We start from the raw sequence: 15,675 nt of genomic DNA on the forward strand, positions 1-15,675 counted from the left end.
TTTTTAATGCTCTAGCCTTTGATTTGTTAGTTCTCAGGATGACAGGTTTGCACCTTTTGGGAGACACCAACTTCTCACTGACCAGAAGAAAGTTGCATCTTGGTAATCTTAGATTATTCCAAAACAGCTCTGTTTCTATGCAGATGCCAACACAGAAAAGTGTTCCTTACTGCTAGCCATGAAGACAGGCCAAACCCTATGCTCCAGTGTTTGGGGCATTTGACAAATGGGTGGTTCAGCGAGCAGGAGCAATATGCTAGCTCAGTCATACTACTGCTAACATGATGGGCACCTCATCCTTTACGAGAGACGAACGTTGCTGGTATCTTGTGTTGGCACCTGCACAAAGGGTGGCTCAAAACCACCCTGCAACCTCAGTGCCCCCCAGCACTGACTGGCAGAGGACTGGCACTAGGCCTGTAATACCAGTGCTTTGCGAGCTGATATGGCTGATGTCAGGAGAGGGCTTGAACTGAGGGCAGGAGGGTCTGAAGCAAAACGGGTAGTGGAGAGAAGCAGAACAGAGAGGGAACTACTGCTGCTCCTGGTACTCCCCAGATTGCAAGAGGAATTGGAAGAGTATCTCAGTCTACCTGTTCTTGAGGTCCTCTCCTGCTAGAGACTTGTCTCCTTGCTTCTCCTTCCTCTTCAGGAAATCCAGTGGCTGGAGAAAATGGAGGACAGATGGATGGAAGGGTCATGACAGTGAGCCTGGTTTTGGGGGCGGGAGCTTTTGGGTCCAGGGTGTGAGACAATGTAGGAGAAGGGGTAAATGAAATGAAATAGTAAAATCTAAGAAAAGGAACACCAGATCCCCAAGCAGAGATTTTTAATCCAAAAAAGAGACATGCCAGGGTCTCTCTGACTCTCATTAGAGACATTACTTTTGCTAGGGATGCAGTGTGGAAGATGTTTGGATATTTCAGTGATGGGCAGCAGCCTCTCCAAGAGATCTGTACAGTGGGAAAGAATATGCAGCCTGGCTTCCAGTGGAACAGCTGGGAAAGTTTCCTTGATGGGCGAATGTGCCTGAAGCCTTGCTTGGAGCTATAGTCTACCAGGACTGAAAGTCTCTTTACTCCTGGGCAGTCTGTTCCTGCTGCTATCCTTGGCGCCAGACCTGAGAGTATACGTTATCTTTTCTGCCCTCCTTCGTGTGCCAAGCACAATCAGAAATGTAAATGAGAACTTTAAGACCCGCAACAGGGCAAATTAGCCCCTCATTCAGCTGAATTAGAAGCCAATGGATTTACATTACTGAGGCATTTGGCCCTGCATTTTCATGTTGTTTGCATATGTGGGTAAATCCAGTTCATAATGATTTTAACTCAAAACTAAAAGCATCCAGTACTTTCCAGCAAGCTGGCACTAAGGTATGAGGCCTGGTTCCCTTGTATCTTCCACTGGTGTCAATCAGGAATCAATAGTTACCCCAGAGGGCAACTGCAGCAAGTGAGGGAAAGAGTGGGGTGACAGTGGGCTAGTCTTGGAGTAGTAGGTACCATTTCCCTTTACTAGAGAGGAGTGTGGGGATGAACATGTACCAGCTGTTCACATCTGTCCTGTGTCCTTTTGCACACCCCTGATTTATTTTGTTTTCTCAGCCAAGCTATTGATCCCCCTGGCAGTGCCCTGGGGTTGAATTTCAAGACCTTTCCCTTCTACTTCTCCACCCCTGAAAGGAAATCTCCCTGTTTGAAGCCAACACGCCGTCTCTTTTATGTCCTCTGCCTTCACTCTCCCGGCAAGGTTGGGTACCCTTTGCAAGAGTGGGGCAGGAGGTTTCATTCCATCTTTATTAAACATTCCCTTTATTAATGAGTAGCTATTTAACCTTTGAAGGTTAAAATGGCAGAGCAGATATAAAATGGAAATTTGTGTGCAACCAAGATTTTGAAATAAGTTATTCTTATTGTGACTCTTGTTTATAACCCCAGATTCATTGTTTGCAATTTTGTTCAGTGGGATCCAATCAATAGCAGACAATAAAATATTATTTCAAGTGATGTAGACATTCCATGAGGACTTGATTGATTGCTTTAATTTCTGCCTTCCTCAGTGTTTTTTACTAAGCCCTATCTTGATTTCTTTCATTCTGCCTCTTCAGTGCCAGTTGTTAAATAAAGTGACATATTTATTATGTCAGATTTATTTGACAGATTGCACGGTGACATATTTTATATGAATATTTTTGTTTCATATACGTGTGTGAGTATATAAGAAATTATGTATATACACATAAATCAGTGTGTACACACACACACATATGTGGTCAAGATTTTTAAATAGAACTGTCGTTTTTGGATGCCACTGTTGGGTGCCCAACTTAAAACGCTCTGTTTTTCCGGCCTACTTTTCTACCAGTGTCATTAAGGAAAGTGGATGTCTGATAAAACAGGGTTGTGTGGGGTGACATGGAGTTTTTAGAGGGAATAGCCTGGGGAAACTTGAGTGAATTGCGTGGACTGAGCTACAAATGCCAATTAGAAGCTTTCCACCACTTTATGCTGTTATAGTTTCCCTTTAAACTTTTCTTTTACTGAAAAGCTATTTTAGAAAGGGTTTAGAAAGTTCTATAACGGCACCTAGGAACCATTTTATGTGCCCTTTCACCTAGCCGCTTACTTTGTGTGCAACTTCACAGAGCATGCACAGAAAGAAAAACTGAAGGTTAAGATTTTCAGGTAGTGTAAATAAGGATACTTCAGTTGAGGACTTAAAATCTCTCCAAAAGTAGACTCTAAATGAGTTTTTCTACACATAAATATTGCCTGGATTTACAAGAGGAGGTCAGGACCTTCCAGGATTGGAGCCCTGATGTCTCTCCTTTCCACTGGCACAAAACTCCTATCCCCAGCTCTGCTTGGTTGCAAGATACTGAACCTTAAATCCTGTTCTTGCTTCATGACCAATTGCTGCCTTGCACCTCATGTATTATACTTGGGGCTGGGAATTTTTACAAAAGACGTACACATTGCAAAGAGCTGCAGTTGCCCCTTGTTATAACAAGCTGTTGCTCTTCTGGTTTTGAAGTGGGAATTGCTTGAACTTGAACAGTGAAATGAGAGGTTCCACTGAGTTCCTTAGCAGGATTGGGAGTCCACACGTGTGACCACACATTGATATTCCTGGACATTGTTCCATCCTTCAAGCTGTTGCTAAGGCTGGGCAGGGCAGGGTGTTAAATGCCTCTGCCTCCCTTTTGACAAGCATCACACGTCTTCAGCATGCTTCTTTTTCTCAAAAACAAAAACAACAACAGCCCCCCTTCCCCCCAGCAATCCTATTACACCAGGATATGATGAGTGGGCTGGATTGAGTTATAAATCACCTTCATTTAAAATGCACTGTTGCTACAAGTTCAGATTTGAAAGTACAATCATGCAAATTCTATTTGCAGTATTTTCCCTCCGGTAACCTTGGAGATGCTGCAAACACCTTTCCTGTTTGATGCACGCAGCTTTGGAGTCACTGCCCTAAAATACAGATCAGGGCAGCTGGATGCTGTGCCACTTTTGGAGATGGTTGCTGTAGCAAAATCTGACCACAGCATAAGTCATTCCTCTTCTGTTTTCATTTGGGATGCTCATGCTCTGCTTTTCTGTTGTTTGACATTGGGTATTTCCAGTGCTATAATATTTAAGCCCCCTATATCAGTCAAAATCAGGCAGCATAAATATTTATTCAAAAAAAGAAATATGTTGCACAGGAGACAAACTCAGGAACCTAACAGCCAGATATTGCTCATGTTTCATTTCCATCCTAGGTAAAGATCGGATATAAGGGGGTCGCGTAATCAAGTGACTGCAGTTCCTTTCTGCTAATACTGAAACGCAGCACTCTGACCTCTGTATCTTCTTCTGGTTTTCCTTGGGTCCCTGGATTGTCTGAACAGAAGTCAATCACGTGACAGCCCCAAGTTGTTTCAGGCTAATGGAAGTCCATGTAGAGCTCCAAGGATTGCTGTTGGGAGCGTTCATTTGCAGAGGTTGGGCATATTGATCATCTACTGGAAGAAGCTGTGACCCAGCCTCCATTGTAAAGCCACGTGGCTCCTGTAAACACATTTGCCAACTTATTGCTTCTCTTTCCTGAATCAGATCATTGATAGAATAGAGGCTTGCCACCTTGCAGCACCTCTCTTCCTGCACAGTGTCTTGCAATCAGGCTTCGACTCTGTTGCTCTAGCCATGGATGTCTGTGCTGATGCTGTTTGATGCATCTGTGGGTCGATGGCAAGCTGCGGCTTGATTCCCTCGTCAGACCTGGAGTGGCAGGCTGGAGTGCTGCAAGTTAAACTGGCTTTGCAACCTCCTGGGAGAGGATGGTGGTGGGCCAGCTACTTGGAAAAGATGTCTCATCTTTATTCAGGTAGGTTGAAAATTATACTAATGGACAAAAAGGAATACATGAAAGAATATGCAGGAACCTTGGTCTTGCTGGACAATGGCAGGGTTTGGCTTCTGATTGCCTAGGTGGCCTGACACATTGAGATGCTTTGCACATGAATTTTCAGGTGGCAACAACCACTAGAAATCCTTCATCTCCATAGGAGACTGCTCTCTGTCACCAGAGACGAGCCTCACGGCTCCATGAACCTGAAGCCTTTGCTGCCCTGAGCCTGGTATGCTATAACTTTATGTAGAAGGATGTGAGTAATGATGCTCTGCCCACCGGGTGTAGCTTCTTTTCCCACCCCAGCTGAAACAGGCCATCTACAAATCTGCTGCCTCTTACTTGGAACTTGACTGTATATAACTAAGGTTATAACTGCATTTGACATCTCTGTTGAGGTCTTCCAAAACGCTTGTCCTCCTTCAAAGAAGAGCTGATATTTCTGATCTTAAAAGCAAAATGACTGTGTATGTGAAGGTGTGTACAAAAGTGGGCTTCTAAATGATATAAATGTATTGCAGTTAAATTTCAAAGCCTGCACAACCACCTCCTTTTCACATAGTTTCCAGCTTTAAATGCATTTACAGAGCTATGCAAGTTCAGACATGGTTTTACCTAATCCAGTTTGCAGGATAACCTCATTAGGTCTCCCTACACCCAAGTAAAAATCATCTGTGAGTGTAGATGAGTACAGGTGTTTTGAGTGTACCTGCAGAAACAGGGAAGAAATGTTCTGCAGTTAACAGTTCCTCTAAGTCAACACCCAGATTAATCTGTAGGAGAAAATAGAGGGCAAGATTTTTACCAGCTGCAAATGGGCACAGTTTTATTGAAGTCAGTGAGGCTACATTGATTTGATAACAGCTGAAAATCTAGCTTTGACTGTCTAACATTTGGTTAACCACTGGCTCTGCTACTGTCTCCCTGAGGCCTTGAGCATCACGTCTTCTCCTTGGTTTCAGTGGCTTCGTGGGAGTGTAGCAGGGACTGATGGAGGAATACAAAGTATTCTGAAGGTGTATGTTGGAAGTAGGACTGTTTCTGCTTTGCAGTGTCAGCTGCTTATGTTCCCCATACAAACCAGGGATGCTTAGAGATACTTATGATGTGCAGTGGGGGTCCACTGAGCACTCTCTTTACATAAAGATTTCTTTTTTAAACAAAATACCTAGCCTGCGTTTTTTTCAGCCTAGTTGGTCAGCATGAATACTAAAGTGCGGTCAATGACTTGGAGGGAAGATCTTATATTGCACTTCCTGCCATACACAAGGACTCTTTGTATTCTTGTATTGTTTTGCAAAGGCTTTTGAGGCGGCTGTTTCACAGCCCTTAGCATTATTCAGGTTCTATAGCAGAGTCAAATGTTAATCAGTCCTTTGTAATGCAAGGGTTTTATAGTCCAATTTAAGGTTTGGTGGGTTTTTCTTTCCTTCCCTCTGCTTCCAAAAACTGAAAGGATCTGCTTGATGCACTCCATTGGGATAGCAGAGCTCCCCTGGATGGACTGGGTGTGCTCCTTTTCCTGCAGGGTGCAGTCGGCAGTTGGAGGAACAGATACTGTATTTTCTCCCATCCTAAGTATCTGGTGATATTTGTTTTTGCTTGATGCTTTGTACACAACTTTCAATTGATACTTTCTGTATTATTTGACTTGAATATTTTGTGTGCATTTAGGCTGAGATCAGTGGCGTAGCATCGTGGCTGGGTGCTTGGAGCACAGGGGCACCGGCAACTTCTCTGTGCCTCCACACCACCAGTGCAATCATGATTGCCATCGTGCAGCTACTGGCAGCAGCTGGATTTGTTTTTTGGGTTTGCCTTTTTTTTTTTTTTTTGCGAACTCCCTCCCCCCTTCTACCCCTGTCCCCAAAGCCAGTACCTGGGGCAGTCGTCCTGCCCTAGCTGTGCCGCTGTCTGAGACTTTTCAAAAGTGGCCATCGACTTTGGGTGTCCAACTTGAGACACCTCAAGGGGACCTGATGTTCCAGACAGCAGGTGTTTAGCATTTGGAAAGTCAGCAGTTTCCATTAAGCTGCACAAGCCTTCAAAAGCAGAGGCAGCTGGAACCAATAGGAATTTTTGAAAATCTGGCCCAGGAGGTTACTGGATTGAGGCGTCTGGACTCTTTCACTTCCCTAATCGGACGAGCACAGCACGAAAGGCAGGAGACTCACCACCACTGACTCACTGATGGGACTGAGCATGGACTGGGAGGATTAGGAAGGCAGTTCAGTCTCTGTGGCTCACTCCGTGCTGTTCCTCTGTTGAGGCTGCCAACAAAAGCTGTTTGACGAAGATGTGACTTTGCCTGTTCTTTGTGCCAAGCGCTTGCAGTTATTCACCTGTCTGCTTTTACATCCGCATCTCTCACAGAGATGGACCTGAGTCTAAAAATGTCAGATCTGGAGCCAAGCATTCCCCAAATCTGTCTGCTGGAGCTTTCTGTCTGGCTGTGCATGCATGTGTGTGTGTACTCATGTCAGACCTGGGGTTTAAACTCTGTCTAGATCAGGATCATTAAGCCAGAATATTTATATCTTGATTTCTGATTCAGGCTTATCTTTAATTCAAAACAATTCTAAATTTCTCTTTCTTCAAAAGACAGGTAGATATAAACTCTTCTGTAATAAGATCATAGGAAAGTAGGGCTGGGAAGGACCTTCTAAGGTAATCTAGTTCAGCCCCCTGCTCAAGGCAGGAATCCCTGACTAAACCATCCCAGCTAAGTGTCTGTCTAACCTGCTTTGGAAAATTTCCAGGGATAGCAGTTTTACAGCTTCTCTAGGTAGGCTGTTCCAATGGTTGACCATTTTTGTGGTCAGAAAGTTCCTCCTAATCTCTGACCTAAATTTCCTCTGCTGCAGCTTGAGGCCATTGCTCCTAGACCTGTCTCCTGCAGGCACAGGGAAAGGCCATCTCCATCCTCTTTATAATTGCCCTTCAGATATGTTTACATCCACATCAGTCTTTTCTCCAGACTGTATAACCTTTGTTCTTTCAGCCTTGCCATGTAAGTCTTGCTTCCTAGGCCTCTAATATTTTTTGGTGCTCTCTGCTTGACTCCAATCTGTCCACACCCTTCTTGAAGCGTGGGGCCCAGCACCAGACACAGTACTCCAGGTGAGACCTCACCTGTACTGGATAGAGTGGAAGAATTGTTTCCCTTGATTTGCAAGAGACATATACAACCCAGTATATGCTGCTGGCGTCCTTGACAACAAGAGCATATTGTTGGCTCCTATTCAGCTCCTGGACCATTGAACCCCCAGGTCCTTCTCTGCAGCTCTGCAGTCTAGCCAATCGTTCCCCAGTCTGTGTTTCTGTTTGCCATTATTCTGTCCCAAGTGAAGGGCTTTCCACTTGTCCTTGATGAATCTCATCTGATTGACTGCAGACTTTCTCCAGTTTATCCAGGTCGTTCTCTACCTGTATCATCCAGGGTGTCTGTAGCTTCACCTGGCTTGGTGTCATCAGCAAATTTTCTAAGTGTTTACTTAACCTCCTCCTCCAACACTAAAGCACTAAAACACTAGTACTTGTCACACTGAGGGCTGGATGAATCCCTGTAGAACAGACCAGGGTAGGACTGCTTGTGTGGGTCATCAAATTCTTAGTTGTTTATGTGTGGTTATAGTAGTATTACTACTGGTAGTATTTTGGCTGGTGGTATTTCAGCTCCAATGAAGGCAAGACCAGCTGACTGAGGAGCATGACTGGGAAACAAGGGCTAGGGGCAGACTATCAAAAAGCTGGAGCCTGAATTGATTCAATCTTTGCAGGTTAGTTTAACCTGCAAAGATTGAACTGATTTGCAAGTCGATAGACATTCCCTTATAAGTTATGATTCTGGAAATGCAGCCACATGTCTGCAGTGGCTCAGGCTGGAAGCTGGCGGGCGCTAGAGCAGCCCTCCCTTCCCTTCCTCAGTAGCCGCAAGGCAGGAGGGAAGCTGACCTGGGCGGCATGGCCAGACCCTCAGCAGGGACTAAATATGTTTGGGGAGGGGTTTAAACCCCCACCCTGGCCTGTTGGGACCGCAGCCAGGGTCTGCCTGGAGAGGGAGAGGGGAAGCAGACCTTGCCAGGCTTGTCCCTGAGGCCAGACGCCAGCTGGGGCAGCACCTCAGGCGGGGGGGGGGGGGGGGGTTAAACTCCCCTGTTTTTGGGCATGGGCATGGGGACCCCAGCCATGGTCTGCCCAGCTTTCTCCCCTGCTCCTGCTCACATGGTGGGAGCCTGGCCAAAGCTGGCTGGTAGGGCTGGGCGAAGCTTTGGTCCCTGATTCGATTTGGTGGAGATTCGGCCTGATTCAGTGGCCTAATCTCCAAATCCGAATCGAATCAGAAGACCCTTTAATCTCACTGAATCGAATTGGTACCCTGAGAAGTGATTTGGAGCGATTTGGAAGATTGGAGATGGACACAGCTTTAAATGTTTCTTCTACATACCTTGAGGTACCAGGCGGCTCATGAACGCTCCTATGGTGGGTGCATGCAGTGTGCATTCACGAGCCGTTTCATAGTTTCACAGTAGTTAGGGGTCAGAAGGGACCTGAATAGATCATCTAGTCTAACCCCCTGCCACTGGTTGGAGCACATGTTGGGATCACATGACTTCAGACAGGTGTTCATCCAACCTCTTTTTGAATTTACCCAAGGTAGGAGCGAGGACCACTTCCCTAGGAAGTTGGTTCCAGATCCTAGCTACCCTGACAGTGAAATAGTGCCTCCTAATCTCTAACCTGAACCTATTCTCCAGCAGCTTCTGGCTATTGTTTCTCGTCATCTCAGGTGCTGCTGGGGAGAATAGGGCTCTTCCAATTTGCTGCTGATCTTCCCTAACGAGTTTGTAGGCAGCCACCAAATGCCCCCTCAGCCTCCGCTTGCTGAGGCTGAACAGGTTCAGGTCCCTCAGCCTCTCCTCATAGGGCCTGCCCTTTTGCCCTCCAACCAAGTGAGTGGCCCTCCTCTGAACCCTCTCAAGGCAGGCCACATCCTTCTTGAAGTGCGGTGCCCAGTACTGTACCCAGTACTCCAATTGAGGCTAGACCAATGTCGCGTAGAGGGGGAGTATCACCTCTCTGGACCAGCTTGAGATGCATCTTTGGATGCACGACAAGGTGCGGTTGGCTTTGCTGGCTGCGATCTGGCATTGGCAGCTCGTGTTCATCTTGGAGTCAATAATGACTCCAAGATCCCTTTTCGCCTCTGTGCTCACAAGGGGGGAGCTCCCCAGCTTGTATGTATGCTGTGGATTCCTCCTCCCCAGGTGCAGCACCCTGCATTTGTCTACGTTGAAGCCCATCCTATTACCATCCGCCCACTTCTGTAGTCTGTCTAAGTCTAATTGCAGCCTCTCTCTCCCTTCGAGCGTGCCTACCTCTCCCCACGTCTTGGTGTCATCGGCAAACTTGGACAATGTGTTTTCCACCCCCTCATCCAAGTTGCCGATGAAGATGTTGAACAGTGTAGGCCCCAGGACCGAGCCCTGGAGGACCCCACTATTCACATCCCGCCATGCCAAGTACGACCTGTCCACCACCACTCTCTGGGTGTGCCCCATCATCCAATTTTTGACTCATCCAACTGTGTAGGCATCAATGCCACAGTCGCTCAATTTAGTGATGAGAATGGGGTGAGAGACAGTGTCAAAGGCCTTCTTAAAGTCCAGAAAGACTACATCCATGGTGACATCGTGTGTCTGTGTTCAAATCGCTGATTCTCTGAATCGGCATCGAATCTTCGGATTCGGCCAAATCGAATTGGGGACAGTGATTCGAATCAACAGATCGAATCACTGTACCAGATTCAGGCTGAATCAAAATCCAAATCAAATAGGGCCTGCTTCACACACTCCTACCGGCTAGCAGGGAGGGGGGGAATGCCTGACAGGGGCTGTTACACCCTGGGCAGGCCAACCCTGGCTGCAGTCCCCTGGTGGGAGAGGGTATGCCACCAACTAGAGAGCAGAGCCACGGGGCCAGCCCTGCTCTCTGGAGCACAGAGCACAGCCCAGCCGAGGGCTGCAGAGCATGCTGGGATGTTGGAGAACTCTGATTTAAATTAAACCAGAAAGGGGTCTAGGACAGAAGTTCCATAAACCAGTTTGACCCAGTCTGATACTACATTCAACCAGGTTTATCTTAAACCAGTTTTGGCCATTTTGAAACTAGTTTATGTGCACTGAACTTCTGTTCTGTTACAGGTTTAAACTAGTCTCTGATCACTTAAACTGATTTATGTGTAACTTTTGTCGCTCGCCTTGTAGACCACAGGGGATTTGCTCCTTTGGGCCCATGAACCCTTATTCAGACAAGGCTCCTATTGCAATCAATGCAGCTGGGCCTCACTGAAAAACAAGCCCTCATGTGAAGTGTATAAAAAAAAAATCCCTGGAAATTTTCCCATTTGAAGAAAGGATCTATAGAATTAAATAGCATTGGGACCACAAAGGTTCTACAGATGTTTAATAGATTCTAGAGAAATTACTAGTGAATTGTACAGGTTTGCTGTAAAGATCCAGTTCAATCCTATAGGCATCTATAGCAGTTACAAGTTTTTAAATTAAACTTCAGACGATGGGCCAAAAAACAATACAGAAACCTATACTCTATTGAAATGCATGGAGCTTTCTCCTAAGGGCTTACCCTTTCAGGATCATAAAAGAACTGTGTTCACTACCAGAGCTAAGGCTCTAAATCTGTCAGCATTTGCATTCTATGCTAATCCCTCCCATTATCAGGGGGTTTCATTCAGTTGTAATGAAAATCCTTCCACATTGAAACCTGGTATCCAAAATGTGCTCTCTAAACAAAATTACCCAGGGATGATCTAATGTGATGGCTTTGTTTGCAAAAGCACTAATGCAGCTTTGAAATGAAAAATATGCAATTACATTTTTTGGTGGGTGTGTTTGTACCATGGAGGCAACCCAAATAATTTTTGCAGGAAATGTGGTGGTAGGAGCCGTAACAAAGGTACTGCTCAGCTTCTCTGTGCTGCATTAACTCTCAAGGTGGCTGCAACTGTTGTGGGCCTTTTTATTTTTCCTAGCTCTGTCGGTCTGTTTGTGAAGTTGTTTATCTTTCCACTTTATGTCTTCACCAGTCACCTTTAGGTAACAGCTGTTAAAGGCTCCAAAGATACCTGTCAGTGAGTAATTGCTAGCATACAGTAATTAGTTGAACTAATCAGAGGTGTTTAATCATTGTGGGATAACAAACATATAGTAGCCTGGCACTGAGATTTACTGATCAAAGGTTGAGCTGCCAAAAGAGAAGTCATATGTTTCGCAGTGAGAGAATACAGAGTGCAGGGCCCTGTTAATGGTCTTGTACCCATTCTCCCAGCTCTGAGCGTAGTGCCCGGCTCTAAATAGGAATAGGCCATGTTGATGGATCTAAACAAGAACACAGGATGCAAACCTATGCCTCTGGTATCCATGTTGTAGCCGTATTGGTTTAGAGGAAAAAGCAATCGGGGCTCGTGGGCAAAGGTGATATCTTTTATTAGACCAACAAGATTTTTGCAAAAAAAAAAAGAAATCAATTAAAGAATTTTTTTTGCAAAAATCTTGTTGGTCTAATGAAAGAGATATCCCCTCTGTCCACGAGCCCTGATTGCTTAACCCGTGATATTTGGAGATGTTCAGATGGGGACCCCACTGCTCACCCAAGTTCTGTTCCCATCCCCACCTCCACTCTAGATCTGCTTTGGTAGGAGGCATGTGTTACAGCCTGGGGCAGTTTAAGGACACCAGCTTTGACATGCTGGCCAGTTCAGTGTCCAGTCCCTGAATCGGGGCCCTGGCAGCTGGCAGCGGCTAAACTTGGATGCTTCAGATGGAAATAAAAGCACCACACACAGAATCTGGCTGTGGTGTACGAACTGAGACATCCTTCAGAGCCCTGGGTGCAGCTGTACTCCATGTCAGAGAATTGCCCTGCTTGCTGAGAGACAGCTGTCGTTTTGGATCTCGGCTCTGGGGCAGTACGGTGCTTCCAGCCTGGGCGCTCTCCTAGGCTAAGTACAGACAGTCAGAAAACTCAAGGCTGAATTAATAGATTCATAGATGTTAGGGGCTGGAAGGGACCTCTTGAGATCATCAGGTCCAGCCCCTCTGCACTTGGGCAGGAAAGACTGCTGGGGCCAGATGACCTGAGCAAAGTGAGGGTCCAGACATTTTTTGAAGATATCCACTGTAGGTGATTGTACTACCTCTGGGAGGAGTCTATTCCAGACCCTGGACACTCAAGTTGTAAAGAAGTTTTTCCTTATGTCTAATCTAAAGCGGTCTTCTAGCAATTTATGACTGTTAGTCCTAGTCTTCCCCTGGGGAGCCCTAGTGAACAGACATTCACCCAGTCCCTGATATGCATCCCTTAGGCTGTCACCAAGTCCCCTCTGAGTCTTCTCTTTTACAGGCTGAACAGATCCATGTCTCTCAGCCTCATGCTGTGGCCTGCTCTCCATCCCTTTAACCATATGTGTAGCCCTCTTCTGGACTCTCTCAAGTCTCTCCACATCCTCCTGAAGTGTGGTGTCCAGAACTGGACCAAGATTGAGTAAAGCAGGAGGATGACATCCTTAGTCTTGTTTGAGATGCATCAGAAGATGCATGCCAGTGTTTTGTTTGCTTTGCCAGCTATGGCATTGCATTGGTGGCTCAATCTTTGCAGGTTAGTCTAAGTTACGTAGATTGAACTGCTAAGCAAGTGAACAGATATGCACTTTTGATTCTGGAAATGCAGCCACGTGCCTGCAATAGCCCAGAGGGCAGTAGTAGAGCATGCCTCCCTGGTCAGCTGGAGCAGACAGCTTGGGCCAAGCCTAGCCTGCCCACCCTGTGGGATGGGGGGAGGGGGAGGTTTGTGGAAAAGGTGCAAAGCATCTTGGGATGCTGGGGAAATGTGAGTTAACTTGAATCTGGAGGGGATCTGGGACAGAAGTTCATTAAACCAATTTAACCTAAATCAGTTAAGTCTGATACTATATCCATTCAAGTTTATCTTAAACCAGTTTTGGCCATTTTGAAAGTGGTTTATGTGCACTGAACTTCTCTTGCGTTACAGATTTTAACCAGTTTCCAATCACTTATACAGGTTTATGTGTAATTTCTGTCCCTAGCTTTACAGAAACTACTATCTTTGTTAACTTTCTTAACCTGAAATGAGCAGTAGCTACAGTGAAATACTCATGTTCTCTTCTCCTTGCCTGGGCAAGCTGTGGGTTCCCGGAGGTGGCTGAACGTGTAACCTACCTCTGGTAGGAAGTGTGCACAAAGGCACCCTGTGTGGTCCAGACTATGAGCAGGTATGTAACTGCAGCCTTGATAGGGCATTTGTACTAATGGGTGTGGTCCCTTGCCAAGGTACTTATTTTGCTTTGTTTTTTAAGCAGTGTTAAAAGACTTAAGATCTGGATTTGCATCTTTGGATGGAGATGGCAACTCTCGATTTATCCTGATGAAACTGTGTTGGAAAATGTCATCTGAGGAAGCTGGAGTGTTCTGCAGGAGTGTGTCTGCTAGTTTTGATGGATGGGATTTCAGGGGCGACAGACACCCCGAATAACCACTGCCCAAGTTCCAGTCCCTGCTCAGCCTGATTTAGAGCAAGAGCTTGAATGTTAGTCTTTCCCATCCCCAGAGCATGCTATGATCGGTTCTTCCTCTCTCCTCCGGTGGAATTGTATTATTTTGTGTAAACTGAACCTGGCTTGTCTGCATGGCAGGTGAATGTTTTCTGTGAATCTGTCAGTCTCTGTCATGATCTCTTCTTCTGTTGGGGTCTTAACAGTGCATCTCAGCCCAGAGCTGGAACTCCACCCAGAAGGGAATGTAGTTCTGTATAGTTGAATACTGCTTTTTTCTCACATGATGGTTACACTGACAGCCTGTTTTATATTGTAGTCATAATCATTTTTCATTTTCCGAGATTAGTTAAGAATTAGTAACCTACCAAGTCTTACCCTTGTTCTTAGGAGGTAATGAACTGAATGTCAGTTGTCCCCATTTTAGAAATTGGGAAAGTCAGGCAGAAAGGTTATGTGAGATGTCCAAGATCTTGCAGGGCCATTTCCAGACCTTGAAATGTTCTGTTGTTCTAACTACTCCGCCATAAAGCTCATTAGCTCTAAAGAAAAATCTAGAGTAGTTTAGTTAGGATTACGCAGGCAAAATAAGGTATATGGCAGACAAAGCACGTATAACTCTACCAAGTCGTTGCTCTACTTTTACACACTTCATGTTAAAGTCCATCTTTAAAGCCCTACTTCTGCTGTACCACCTATACTAAATTCAATATAAATAACTCCTATTTGTTATATTCCCTTCCTCTACCTTCCTCTCTACCTATCCATGCCTGTTTCTCTGCCCTTAGTGCATGAAGGACAATCCCATCTTCAATATCTGTGAAGAACCTCCCACACTGTGGGCTTTACCCTAAATAAATAATAATAGATTGGTCACGCTGTGCCCAGTGGTTAAACGCTGACCATTTCTGGAATAACCCTCCCATAGCCACAGGACAGGTACTAAAACCAATGGAGTGTGTTGGACAAATTAAGCAGTCCATAATGTGAATCATGCTGCCATTGCTGTGTGCAGAAATGCACCTGTTTTTCTCTAGTCAGTCTCCTCTTATCACAGTACGATCAAAATGACACTCTGAACTCCTATACATAAGCCACAGCTTTACACTAAGCTGGCTTGTGAGCTTATTGGGTTGGAACAAAGGTATTTCCCCTCTAAACGTTATACTAGAGACAATCAACAGATGTTAAGGATGCTCCATATTAATGGCCTATTTCGTATTCAAGTTTAGTTCCAGAATTCCCTTCTCAGCTGCTAATTTGCATAACATGTTATTCATGCTCGTTAAACATCAGGGGACTCTACCTCAGCAGAAGTGGATATTCATCAACACCCCTTTGATAATGAATTCACGTGACACCACAAACTCTTGTAAGTCCTGCTTTGCCAGCGATAGTAATTGGAGAAACCATTAGGAGAACCGGGATACTTCATGTCGTGCGAGGGTGCCTTCAGTGAGTTCTTGGGTTAATTTTAATGGAATAAATGAGCCCTGAAAAGAAGCAGCAATAGTACGAGAATATGACCACATGGTAACAGAGCCCAAACTTGCCTTTCTATGAAGTTCTCCACAACCTTCTGAGATGCTGCTTTAAGTCCAGCATCCCCTCTGATTGGTGGCCAAAGTTCTCAAAACTGCAGGTTTGTCCCCATAAGACAAATGGGGGACAAAATATGGGAAATCCAGAGG

The sequence above is a fragment of the Alligator mississippiensis genome, chromosome 5, assembly GCF_030867095.1.
Source record: "Alligator mississippiensis isolate rAllMis1 chromosome 5, rAllMis1, whole genome shotgun sequence".
Classification (NCBI taxonomy): Eukaryota; Metazoa; Chordata; order Crocodylia; family Alligatoridae; genus Alligator; species Alligator mississippiensis.